Raw genomic sequence first — 14927 nt, 5'->3', positions numbered from 1 at the left:
TCATGCATTTCATAGTTAGTGGTGACCGTGATGGGTCACATGATGGTTCCATGAGTTGATTGGTCCATCTTATCCTTATGAGGATTTTTAGTTGTGTAGGTCTGTGATAGACTGCACTTTGGTAAATCGTGTTGATTTGTGATAGGTGGTACCTCGATAATTAGTACTGGTTTGTGAGAGGCAGTACACTTATGATTTACGCCTCTCGAGGAGGATGTGGAAATTATGGAATCATGTGCACTAACATATAAGCATTACATTAGGGTGTTTGTCACACGAGTCATGTTTGTTATATGATGATATTTATATGTATGCTTATTTATTAATTGATGTCATGTCATGTTATGCTTTTGTGCTTTATATTTTCGTATAGATGTTGTTTTTAGATCCTGACCCTATACTATTGTTGTGGACCAGGCTTACGCCCCAAGTTCTTAGAGTTTTGAGTTGTGCAGAAATTGCAACAACGTCGAAGACGTGACAAAACGATGATTTTGGATTGGCGATCAGAAGTAGTTAGGCTTGATGTCACCCGTGGATCCTTAGTAAGAGTTTAATATAAGCTTATATTTTTATTTATTCTTCATTCCTTATTGCAATGTTGTAGACTTGTAGTAGCAATAGAATTTATTTATCTGAAACAGTTGTATTTTTTTTGAATCAATGTGAATTATTCGATTGTAAGTAAGTAAAATTTTATATAATGCAACAATGATTATAATCGTCATTTTTGAAAAAGAATTTTGCAATTAAATATTTTACTCTGATTTAAATTAAAGTATGATTATGAATATTTTATTTAGAAGTTTTTTTTTTAAATGACACTCTCACTGTTAAAAATCAGAGCGTTACATTTTTCTACTGATTTTTAAGAAAGCGGGCAAGATATAGCCGCTATTTAAATTTTAACAAACTCCGAATACCACCAAAATTTAAATAGGAGCTTTATATATTGATTGTAACGAGAATTTGATCTTATTATATTTTTCTAAGTGAATGAATTTGTTTGTCCCACTTATAAATTTCATCTCTTCACCTCCACTCATTCAATTCACTTTTTTTTTTTGTCTCTCACTCAAAGAACAAAAAGAAAACACTTTTACTCACTCACTAATAAAAACACAAAAACACTTATCTTCTTCCTTCCAAATCCTTTCATCTTTCGAACAAGGTTAGTAAATCAAAATTTATCCTCTCATTCTCCTATTTCTATTGATGTCATTGGTTTTATGAGAAAATTTGATTTCCTATTTTCCTCCTTAAAGCCGTGAGGCCACATATTTATTAAGGGATTTTATTTACTTATTTTTCTTTCACAAAAGCTATAGATCTGACTCTTATACTAGTATATCTAAAAAAAATATTACTTAGTGGACTTTGAGTTTTTGAAAAATAAATATAGTTAGTTTTAAAAAATTTGTTTGTTAATATTGTGTATCTATAAGTTCTAATAATAGATCTAAAAGAAAAATTTGATTTTTATCATTTTAAGTTGTTTTCAAAAACTGAAGTATGTTAAAATATTGTTTCTCTTTTGTTAATGTTGTAGATCTACTTGTTGTAGTAAATGATCTAAAAGAAAATTATAGACTTTTTAAAAAAAATTGATTTTATACTAGGATGATTTTTCCTTCACAAATATGATAAATTCATGACTTGTGATAGTAGATCTAAAGCAAACATCAAATTAGGAACACTTTGGGTGTTTGCTCAAAAAAGGAATTTATGTTAGTAAATTTCATCTTTAAATTTTTATGATTTTCATTGTTGAAGATATTCTAAAATATTTAGAACTAAATATAAAATTATTGTGTGCAAAAAGGTAAGTGTAAGTGTTAGAGTTTGATATCTCAAAAAAAATTATTGTGTGCAAAAAGGTTGTGATCTTGATTTTAAAAAGGATTGGAAATCTAAAGAGTATTTGTTGTTAAAAATTTTAGGGTTTTAAAAATGTTAGTAAAATTGATGTTTTAGTGAAAATAGAACTTGTTCATGATCAATTCATTAGTTTGTGAAAATAGTTTGAAAACCCTAGAAAAGTTTTATGATGTAATAAAGACTAAAATGTTAAAGTAACTTGTGATTTCAAGATGATATCCTAATTTGTTTATGTTATGTTAGAGTAGATTTTAAAGGTAATCAAGTTGGGAATTTTGGGAAAGCCTTAATCTTGAAGAATTTTAAAATGTTGAAAGTTTGAAAAAATTATGAGTATGATAATTTGAAAATATTCCTTTTATATCAAAGAATGATATTTTAAAGTTGTCTTCTTTGAGAAAAATATTTGTGAGAAGCATTATGCAAGAGTATTATGTAAAGAAAATATTTTATCATAAGTTATCAAAGACAAATATTTGAGTTGAACTTCTATAATTTTGAAAAATAATTTGAAGATTTTCAAAGTATGACATAAGTGTTTTGAACAGGATTTAAAATTCGTTTTCTGCAAATAACCTAAACTAAAGTCTTTTTGAAGTAAGGGAATCTAATTAAGTAAGAAATTCTAAGACAAAGTCAAATCCTAATTGATTTGGATAATGGTCGAACCTAGGGTTCATTTGGAGTGTTGTTTTAGAAACTTGTATTGATTAAGTCAATTGATTGGTTTAAAATACAAGAAAATTGAGAGTTTTTGTTGAAATCATCATATAAGTTATGTTGACGTAATGTAAGTTGCTTGTGTAACAAAGTTTCGTCGATGTAACGACACTTTCTAACGATATTATATATGCTTGAATGCAGAGTGTGTCTCTATACATGTTATATGTGGTAGTGATGAATAAATATGCACATGATTGTTTAGATATTTGATGTGATTATGTATTCATAATTAATAACATATGTGTTTACTATGTATTATGAATCTTATTGATGATAGTATTCCATGAGTATGCTATGTGAAAAAGTATTGAAAAATTATTAGTGTTTAATGAATATTAAAAGTCGAGTCTTTTAATAGTTACATTTAAATAACAATTGATGTAAGGGTCAAAATATGTTCACACATTTTATAGTTAGTGGTGACTGTAATGGGTCATAGGGTGGTTCCAAGTGTTGATGGTTTACGTTACCATTACGAGAATTATTAAGGAGTGTTAGTCTGTATTGTGGTTGCACCTTAATAAATAGTACTTGTCTGTATTGAGGTTGTACATTTATGATTTACGTCTCTTTAGGAGGGTTTGAAATTCCAGAATCATGTGCACTTCCATATATGCATTGCATTAGGATGATTTGTCATTCGAGTCATGTTTGTTATATGATGATATATTTATATGTATGTGTTGTTTATCACTTGATAGTATGTCATGTTATGTCATTGTGTTTTGTATTTTCATATATATGTTGTTTTTAGATCGTGATGTTCTACTATTATTGTGGATCAGACTTATGCCACAGGTTCTTAGAGTTTTGAGTTAAGCAGGAGTTGCAATAACGTCGAAGACGTGGCAAAATGATGATTTGGATTGGCGATCGGAAATAGTGAGTTTCAAGCTCGACTTAGGGTTTTATTTATTTTCACATCCTTCTTGGAATGTTGTTGTTGCAATGGAAATTCTTTATTTGAAACAGTAGTGACTATTTTTTTTTTTATAATGCGAATTGTTCGACTATGAGTAAGTTAGTTGTGTCAAAATCATTTTTTTTATAATTTGTCGTTTTGGAAAAGAATTTTACAGTTACATCATTTACTTTGATTTTAAACGTGAAGGACGATTATGAATATTTTATCCATAAGTGTTAGTTGTTGTTTTTTTAAGTTACACTTTCGCTATTAAAAATCGGGTATTACAGAAACTTTCATTGGAAACATGGGTTATCATAGTTCCAAAATGAAATAGTGGCCTGCAAAAAATGAAGGACGAAAATGAAAGAGCGTGAGAGGACATGATGCAATTGCCCTCTTCAATATGGATAATATAACCTACAAGTGAACAATATGTGTGGGACTTTCAACGAGAACATATTAGAATACAAGGATAAATTCGTTATCACATTGTTTGAAGGAATAAAACATTTCATCACGGTTGATATTGATATTGTAAACTAGAGAGAACTAATGTCTCAATACAAAAAAATATGTCACCAAATTCAACAAAAGTTGGAAAAGGCAGCAAAGGGTTGTTGGAGGATGAACAACAACAAAGTTCGATGATGAAGAATTTTTTAATTTTTTAATCTCTTATCATACGAATACTTATGAGGTCAATTTATTACAAAAGATTTGTGTTCCTTGTAAGTGGGGTTTGATTGGTATTTTGTGGTGTCACGTATGTGTCCACACATGGCATAACAAAGTTCATTTTGGGAATAGGCTTCACCATTTTATGGTAACCAAATTACAATTCAAATTGAGTGTTTTTTCTTGAATTGAGTATTTTTTAATGCACGTTTTTTTTCCATAACTAAACATACGTGTTTTTTAATGAATTAGTTTGAACTAAACTGTGTTATATTGAATTGAACTAAGAAATATTTTTTGCTCAATATTATGAATTTGTAAATTGCATTTGTATTTTTATGGTCTAGTTATGTTTTGTGATGTGTTATCCATTTTTGTACATGTTATGTTTGTTATATGTTTGTTCATGAAAACCAATTTAATGGCTATATATACACTCATATTACAATTGAAGGTGCAAACACGTAAAAAGAAGTTGAATTGTATTTGACAAAGTTGATAACTTTTTGCTAATTTGATGACAGTTGGTTGGTTTTTATGAATTACTTGGATAAGAAGCAATCAGATTCAAAGGTAGTAAACAATGAAAGCATAAATAATTTGACACAAATTTATCCTGGTTCACCACTAACTTGACTACATCCAGTCCCCTCATTCAGAAGGCTTTAATCCACTAATTCAATTACCTTGAATTACAAAATACTTGACCCTCAAAGTCAGTCTTCTCAAACAGTCTGAAAACCCCAGACTTTTGATGAACTAACCATCTTGACCTTACAAGCTAAGTCTTCTCCTAATAACCTGACAACTCCAGATTGAAGAAGGAACTAAACCACTATCGGAATTAGATATAAAAGGAACTATTCATATTTTGTTGTAGATAAATTTTGATCTTCTACAAATATTCTTCAAATCTTGATTAAATCTTCTTCAAATCTTAATTAAATCTTCTTCAAATCTTAATTAAATCTTGATCAAATCTTCTTCAAATCTTTGATTAAATCTTCTTCAAATCTAAATTAAATCTTCTTCCAATCTTGATCAAATCTTGACCATATTTTCTTTCCAACTTGATCAAAGATTTTCTTCAATTATAAATTTGATCCAAATCTTATTTTAGATATTCATCAATTATAATTTGGAATCAAATCTTATTTTAGATTTTCTTCAATTATAATTTGAATCAAATCTTATTTTTGATTTTCTTCAAAAACATGAATCTTCTTTCATACTATTTGAAGTCAATTATATTCTTCTCATAAAATACTTTTGTTAACATCATTATTCTACATATAAAACCAACTTGGTTCCCACAATCTCCCAATTTTTGACGATGACAAAACTTATTTTTGGTAACAAATTTTCTTTATATTTCTTTGACTCTCCCTAACTTAGGGCTCCCCCTAAGTCTTAGTATCCTTTTCTCCCAACATTATCAAAAATCTTTCTCCCCCCTTTTATCATCAGACAAAAAGACTAGAAAGAAAACCTTTTTTTTGTATATATATATATATATATATATCTGTGTGTGTGTGTGTGTGCGCGCGCGTGTGTGTGTATAATAACATGAATATAATATTATAAAAAAATATAAAAACTAATGTAAAGTTAAACTACTTTGAAGTTATCAGAATATCAGTTAGGTATGAAGGTAAGGTTTAAGTTTTTCTTGATGAAGTCAAACCTATCCTCAGGTAGTGGTTTGGTGAATATGTGAGTCCATTGGTTTTTAGTGTCTACAAACTGAATGTTTAGTACCCTTTTTTGAACAAAGTCCCCAATGAAGTAGTGTTTGATCTCTATGTGTTTAGCTCTAGAATGTAATATAGGGTTTTTGGTTAAACAAATGACATAAGTGTTATCGCAATATATGAGAATGTTGGATTCTAGAATTTTGTAGTCTTTAAGTTGATGTTTCATCCAAAGTAGTTGAGAACTGCAGTCAGTTGCTAAAATGTACTCAGCCTATGTTATTGACATTGCAATAGTGTTTTGTCTCTTACTTGACCAAGATATTAAGTTGGCAGCTAAAAAGGTACAGTTGCCACTAGTGCTCTTTCTCTAAAGTTTATCTCCATCATAATCTGAATCACATTGTCCACTAAATTTGTACTTAGGAGATTTCTTGTAGAACAAGATAAGGTTGGTAGTGCCTTTTAGGTGTCTAAGGATTCTCTTAACATCAGTTAAATGTGATTCCCTAGGGTCAGCTTGAAATCTTGCACATACACATACACTAAACATGATGTCAGGTCTAGAAGCAGTAAGGTAAAGTAGGGATCCTATCATTGCTCTATAGGGTTATTGGACAACTTTTTCATCTTAAACTTCCTAAGAAGCTCTTTTGTATAATTAGGTTGGTGAATGTACATACCTTTTTGACTTTGCTGAATTTGTATCCCTAAGAAGAACTTAAGCTTTCCCACTATACTCATTTGAAATTAAAGCTGCATCAATTTAGAAAATTATTGACAAATAGTGACATTAGTAGATCCAAAAATAATACCATCAACATAAATTTGAATAATAAGAATGTCATCTCCTATTGATTTTCTAGAAAGTGTATTATCTATATGTCCTCTTCCAAAGTTATTTTTAAGCAATAAATTACTAAGTCTATCGTATAATGCTCTAGGTGTTTGTTTTAGACCATATAGAGATTTCTTTGGCTTGTTTTGTCACAACAGTAGCACATGCAATGGGTAAAAGTGTAGCTGCTATAAAAATTTCAAAAGGTAGAAAAAACTGATATCATAAAAGAGAAAAAAGGAAACTGGAGAATCAATGCATTTGTGTGTGAAGGAAAAGATGAGACAATAAAACAAGCCAAAGACCGCATAAGAAAAAAAAAAGATAAAAGGTGGTCATGAACCACCAACAACTTTATTTTAGTATTCACAGACACAATGATCACAACATTTATGATATTTAAGATATTTTATGACCTTTTTTTTAATAGTATTATGCAATGGTTCATATGTAATATTTTTGAAATGATTTTTTGAATATTAGGTTTAAATTACAAAATCACATTGTGTTGATGTAAGTTTAAGTCTGAACTAAATAGCATATGTTTCTTTTGACTTTTGGGTTGTGTACATTGTTGGAGAATCAAAAGATAAATTATTTATAAAAAAAATTAAAATTATTCTCAAGAGCAGAAATTTTCCTTTTACCAAGATCACTTAGAACTACGAGATTCACAATGAGTTCATATGTTTGTCTCTTGAAGCATTGAAGAAGATACAAATCACCAACATGAAGCATTTATCTTGAGCGTGCTTTAACTTTGATCACCAACCCAAAATTATTAACATCTCTACGTATTCCATGCGAATAAAAAATGAAATGTGGTGCTAGCCATTATGTGAGGGTCAAGCAATTAGTATTACTTGGGAAATGTGTTTTTCTTTTATTTATAGAGAATGAGCTACTAAAACTCTAAGACTCTTATGTTGACAAAAAATCTCTCTCAAATAGTTTTAATGATAACAAAATTATTTAAAAGATTATGATTATGGTTAATGACTAATCTGTGCTTTTGAGTGAATTCATATAAGAAAATAGGTTATTAATCATTAAGACAAAGAGGAGAAAAATTTGATTTAAATCTGGAGGATTGGAATACGAGAGGATGACCTCGTAAGAGGATGAAGCTTCAAAGTTGCAAAATACTCATCATCACTAAAACAAATGTTTTTTATTCATTAAGAGAAGATAAATCAGTATTAAAAAATGAATAAATAAAGCATTCAAAATAAAGAAGTCAGATGGCAGATTGAATAGGTACGAGGACGAATTATATTAGGTTAGAGGATATGGTCTATGGTCAACATTATTGAAAGCGACCCAGCATATCTCTCTCACATGCTGAAAATGACCCAGCATCAACCTACAAAAAGACAGTAGATAACAAGACAAAAATATAGCTCTTACATGTCTTGAAGAAAGGAAAAAGAAAATGACAACTCATGACCAATTTCCTAGGAGTTTTGAACCTCGTGCAAGAGGATAGACTGAACCAGTCCAAGGACAGCTGGATAGAAATCTCGTAAATATGAAGAAAGACCTCGAACTTTTTGATTGAAGACCCCAACAGTCATAAAACATTTGTCATTTGGAAAGGGCATCTCAAAGTCTCAATTAAAGGCAATATGCTCTTCATCATCAACACACAACAAGATTGCATAAAAAGATCAAGTATCTTAAAGCTATCAAGAGCAATTTTCATCCTCTCTTCATACTTTCTATAATCCTACACTAGATTATTGAAATATATTTTTAGAAAGTGTTTAAGCAAAGAGAAACTATCATACCCATATCACTTTGTAATTTCCATGTGAGTTACACTTGGAAATAGTTGGAACTTGTAAGAAACAAGATTGTAAGCTTGGTGAGGCTAAAGAATACACAAAGTGTAATCAACATCTGTGAGAGGTTAATCAGTTTGATCATTAGTAAAATCTCACAAGTGTGTGAGGACTGGACGTACCCTTCATTGGGTGAACCAATATAAAAGTTGTGTGTGTCATTCTCTAAATTCTCTCTTTCTTTTACTCAACTCAAATTTAAAGGTTTAAATTACCATTATCGGGTTCGCATCCTCTCAGAGAGGATAACATTTCAAAACATGTGAGAAACTTTTTTAAAACAACAAAATCCCTATTCAACCCCCCTTCTAGTGATGTTTTAGCTGCAACATCTTATTTTGGGTCCAACCCAAAAGTAGTCCTAAAAGATTATATATTTAATTAAACTCTTCTAATTAAATATAAACTATTAATTAAATTAAATCATATTAAATGAAATTAATTATGAACCCTCATTTATTTAAACAAATTATATTTAGTTAAATAAATTTTAGGCTATTGCAGTTTTTGTCCCTCTATTTTTACCAATTCAAGAAATTAGTCTCCTTATTTTAAAGTCAACATTTTTTGTCTCTCATATTTTTAAACTAAAAAATGATGATATGACGTATTTAAATGATGTGACATGTGATTCATGATATAAAACCATTTATATTCACTAATTAAATTACAAAAATGAAAAATTTATGAAGTTGAAAGTTAAGTTTTTATATGGTTTTATTGTGATTTCATGAATGTTAATTATTCTACTTGTAGCATACGCCACATTATTTTAACCATGTCACATCGCTATTTTTTAGTTAAAAAATTAGAATGAATGACGAAAACTGACATATTTTAAAATATGGGGACCAATTTCGTGAATTGGTAAAAATATGAGACTAAAACTACAATGAAACATTAATTTTAAATTGTTAATGTATTAAATCACATTTAATACGATTAACATCTAATTAAATTAAATCTTATTTAATTTAATCATTTGTTTCGCTATCAATACTTTATGTGTGTGACATTTATAAGTTCTTCGTGAAATGATAATAATATTAATTATTATAAAACTATGATTGGAATTTAGTGAAACATCATTGTTACTCAAATCACGAGAAATCGGTGATACGATTTAAACCTTATAGGGGTCGCTATTTATTGTGCTGTAATTGTTCTTTTGTTCAAATGTCTAATTAAACACTAGTCACAATATATTTCATACTTCCAATGTTCAATTATTTATTTCTAGATCCTAGAATAGATGCATGAAATCAGTAGATCCAATATCACATATTGGACTCATGTAGAGATCGTAATGACTTAAAGTCAAATGATTACTCACTACAATCGCATGAGAATCAAATTAGATATATGATTTAAATGATGCCTAATTTTCAGCACCTCCACCAACTCTAATACTCATATTACATTGTCTCTCACTACAATCCATTATCATGTTCCATTATCAACTCATTTTGGAGCCATTCTCTTTGATTCTTGAAGATTTGGAGTGATAGGAGGTTGCACTATTGTTGATGTTGGTTGTTCTTGCTGCCAACAATATTGTAGCTCATATTTTCTCTTTCTATCTTTCATTTCTACATTGGTTTGTGTTGTAATGAATTCTTTGGTGTTTTACCATTTTTACTTTTTAATATTTAAGCTCAATATGAGCTAAAACTCTTTGTAGTTAAAAATTAATGAGTTTATAGTGAAGTTTGCATTTTTAGTATGTTGTATTGTGATTAGCTTCCTCTTAAACAAGTTGTTTTAATCCAATCTTTAAAACTTAAATTTTCACTTAGGTTTTAATGCTAGCCTTTTAAATTTAAAAAATGATAAAGATGGAAAATATTTGATTTAATATGAATTAAGTTAATATGTTTTGAAAATATATTAATGTTAAATGGTCAATAAAATATTTAAGTTCATTGGAAAATTGATTTGCTAAAATAAAGTGTAGCATGATATGATGTTTATCGTGTGAACCAAGGGATGATAATAACTCATTGATTATCATGATGAGTGAGTTGGAAAATCCCTAAAGACAAATTGGTTCTATGAATGATATATTATGCTACTACATATTAGCACATGCAAACAAAATTATAACAAAGGTAAATCCTTAAAAACCCCATGTCATATGAAATTAGAACCAATGTCTCTTGCTAAACTTTCCATTTTTAATCATAAAATTATCTGAAAATTGTTACTAAAATGAGATCATTTTTATTTATATAATAAACAAATTCTTTGTCTAAAAAATATTAAAATAAGTGACATAATCAATCATCGTCAAAATGATACTTTAATTGCACTTTATTATTTATTTTGGACTATAATGCACAACTAATTTTACATGCAACAATGACATTATTACTATTTAACAAAAATTAGTGATCACAAAAAAATTATACCACCGTAAAGAATCCTTCAAGATTTGTTGCAACTTGCAGAGAGGATAACAACATAAGCTACACAATGAGACAGATAAAGGTAGGTAGAATTAGAAAATTGTTAGTTTTTATGTTTGATAATTGTCATGGTCGAAGTTGTTTGTAATTTCCCATTTTTTTAATGTAAAAATAATGTTTTTTTTAATCTTAGTGTATAAGCGTGAGAATAAGCTATGTCGTCCATTAGGAGCCTGACATACTTATGGTCTGATCTGACCTGATTAATAAAAACACTAGGTTCAGACTTTTTGTAAATTTTATTATTTTAAATAAATCAGACTTAGACTTATAAAAAAGTCTATTATACCTATTCTCATGCAACAACAAATTTTTTTGAAAGTAACAACTTTATAACCAACATTCATTTTATTATTATTATTATTATTATTATTATTATTATTATTATTATTATTATTATTAATTATTATACTATGTAACTTGCGAATTGTCATTCTCCATTCATTCCACGCTACATTTGTAACCATTCTTTCTAATTTCTATCTAGGTTACATGCTCCATTTGTAAGTATGTAAGCAAAATTGATTTTATTTAAAAATCAATACTATTTATTTGATACCTTTCTTTCTAATTTCTATCCAGGTTACATGCTCCATTTGTAAGTATGTAAGCAAAATTGATTTTATTTAAAAACCAATACTATTTATTTGATACCTTTATATATACATATATTATCAGTATATAAGGCTTGGAAACCCTAATTGTTTACAATTATAATTGACTAAAGGAAGCAAATCAAACAAAAATCCTATTGAATCTGTTCAAGACTTCGAGTTATGGTAGAGGTAAGATTTCAATATTTACTACTTCAAAACCTTATTTTTTTTTTCTTCTTTTATCTTTGTATTCCTTTAGTAAAGCTAGTTTTTGTAAAAACTCATAAAAATCTTCTAGAAACTCCATCGAAGTTGCTGTAATTTTAGGTTTTGTAAGTAAAAATAAATTTGATCACCACATTATATGTGGATTTGTAAAAAAATAGTAAAGAAATACATAAACTAGGCGTGGTCCCTTTAAAAGTGTTTCAAAGTTGATAATAATATTATTATACTATTACTTAATCTGATTACAACATAATATGTATAAGTTTGTCTGTGTAAGACCCATGTTAGAAGGCTTTGTGGGATTGATGTCATGCTTAGATGAATTTAAGAAATGTGTCAATATTATACTGCTTACTATCATTATGTTATTTTTAGATCTTTTGGTTATTAATAATCTTTTTTAATGTTATTTTTTAAAAGCACTATCTTGTATTTCTTTTATTTTCATTATGCTACTTAGTATAATTGTATAATATATTTTATTTTACATTTTTATTTTGTTCAGCAAATGTCTTATCTCTTAGAAAAAGTGAACCAATTCAATCTACCCGTATGACTAATAATGAGGTCATCGAACATATACATATAGGTTCAACTCAAGTAGAAGCTAACATACATGCAATTGAAAATGACATCGCTTTAGAAAACAAACGTCCAATTATTGGGAGAAAGAGGGAAAAAACATCACTTGTTTGGAATGATTTTGATGAAGTTGAAATCTCTAAAGGTGCGAGGAAAATAGTTTGTAGATATTGTAAACTAAAATTGTTTGCTGGAGGACCAAGAGCTAGCACTAGTCATTTGAAAAGACATGTTAGAGGTTGCAATCAAAAGAAGTTGCAGACGACTGCTGAAATAAGACAAGTTGTCATTCCATTTCCGCCATCGAAGTCAAGTAACCCTTTTATTAGTCTTGGTGTTAGATACTCTAACGAAAAGATGAGGGAAATAATTGCAACTAGTGTCATGGTTCACAAATATCCTTTTAGTGTTGTCGAGGACGACATTTCGACGTGGGCTTCCAATATGCAAACTCTTATTTTCATAAGATTACTCATAAAACAACAAGAAGTGATTGTTTGGTGCTATTTGAGATGGAAACAAAAATTTTGAAGAAACTTTTAGAAAGTGTGAGAAAAATTAGGTTAACTACATATATGTGGAAATCTAACCATCAAGTAGTTGAATATATGGTTATCACATGACATTTCATTTATGTAGGATGTAATCTTCAAAAAAGAGGTTTGAGTTTTGTGACAGTGCCTCCTCTAAGGCGTGATATTGATGTGGATGATGCTATATATAAATGTTTGAAAACTTAGGGGATTGAAAATAAATTTTTTCAGTATTTGTTGATAATGCTTCTTACAATGATTCATGTTTAAGATGTCTCAAAGATAATTTATCTCTAAGTAGTATGTTAATCCTTGGTGGTTCTTTGTTTCATGTTTGATATTGTGCACACATATTGAATTTCTTAGTGCAAGACGACCTTAGTAAAACTAAGGATACCATTTTCAATATTCGTGAATGTCAAATATATTAACCACAACGATGCAAGACCAGAGGCATTTTGTGATGTGTTCGAGCAAAAGCGCATAAAAGAAAGGAAACTCGTCATTTATTTTCCAACAAGATGAAATTCAACTTTTAATATGTTGTCAACTGCTTTGAAATTTAAGATGGCCTTTGTAGCCTACAAAAAAAAAAGCCTTATTATGATCATGCCCCTTCACTTGAAGAATGGAATAAAGTTGAGAAAGTTTGTAAGCTGTTAGAAGTATTTAATTGTGCAATTCATGTGATCTCGTGTAGTTTATCAACTCTTTATTTTTGTACTTTTTTATGTCACTTTATTATTCTTTGAAGTGTTTAATATCACTACTATTTTAAATGTAGGTAGTGAATATCCGACTGTAAATTTGTATTTAGCAGAAGTTTGGAAGGTTAAACAAATACTTGATAAGTCTGTTGAAGACAAAGATCTCTTTATGAAAGAAATGGTAGGTCCAATGAAAATAAAGTTTGACAAATATTGAGGGGAGTGTAATATGTAGATGGCTATTGCTAGTGTTTTGGATCCTAGGTGCCAATTTCATATGGTGCATATATGTTTTCCCTTAATATATAAATCTAAAGAAGTTGTTGATGAGAATATAAAGAAAGTCAAGAGTTCATTGAAAGAATTACACGATAAGTATGTAGCTTTATGTTTGGAAGAGTCTTCGTCTTCGGTTGTTAATTTAGATAATAATAATTTATCATCCTCCAAAGAGAAATTTTGACGAAATTTTGAGCATTTCACGTGAAAGTGAAAATGTGCATCCAATAAAATCAGAATTACAAGATTATCTTGATGAAGGTATTTACGTTCCTAACACTAAATCTTTTAGTGCTTTGGACTGGTGGAGAAACAACAACATGAAATATAAGATCTTGTTTAAGATGGTTGTTGATGTACTTGCTATTCCAATCTCAATTGCGGCATACCAGTCCACATTTAGTGCTGGAGGTAGAGTTGTTGAAGGTTGATAAACAAGAGATATAAATCACCTTCAAGATTTGATATCATTTTTTTTTCCTTCTTTAGGCTCTGAATGTGTTTTGTTGGCTGATGTGTGTACATTGTATGAGGTGTTCAACTTTTGTTCTAGAGGATGACAATGTCTTTTATTTATTGTTAATTATGAGGTTCATTTTGTTTTATTTGTAATTTTTTGAATGACTTTTTAGAGTATGCTAATTATAGGTTCATTTTGTTTCTTTGTTTTTTTGGAAGGTTATTGCCGAATTGCTAGTTATAATTTTATTAGTTTTCTTTATGTTTATTATTTTATTAGTTTTCCTTATGTATCAAAGTCTAATTTTGCCTATTAAAAAACAATAAAAAAAGATACTATTTAAATATTTTAACGCGAATAAGATTTTTAAATAGAATTTCAAGTTAGATTATAATCTTAAAAAAGGTCAGGTCAGATCGGAAAAAAGTATATGACAAGTCGTATGTCAGAAAGTCTAAAAATTTAATCATAAGTCAAACTCAGACCTTTCAAATTCTTATCTGACCTGACCTATTTTCACCTCT

The 14927-nt window shown here is 28.9% G+C and overlaps 1 long non-coding RNA gene across 1 annotated transcript; it reads left to right on the top strand.

Moving 5' to 3' along the window:
* Positions 1-1016: 1016 nt before the first annotated feature.
* On the top strand, positions 1017-3738 carry LOC113784422 (uncharacterized). The gene is made up of 2 exons (XR_003470476.2): positions 1017-1171; positions 3387-3738. It is a non-coding gene; the product is annotated as an uncharacterized lncRNA (long non-coding RNA).
* The last annotated feature ends 11189 nt before the right edge of the window (positions 3739-14927 follow it).

The sequence above is a fragment of the Cicer arietinum genome, chromosome 8, assembly GCF_000331145.2.
Source record: "Cicer arietinum cultivar CDC Frontier isolate Library 1 chromosome 8, Cicar.CDCFrontier_v2.0, whole genome shotgun sequence".
Taxonomy (NCBI): Eukaryota; Viridiplantae; Streptophyta; class Magnoliopsida; order Fabales; family Fabaceae; genus Cicer; species Cicer arietinum.
The sequence above is the reverse complement of the archived record's forward strand: the minus strand, read 5'-3'. Positions and strand labels throughout refer to the sequence as shown.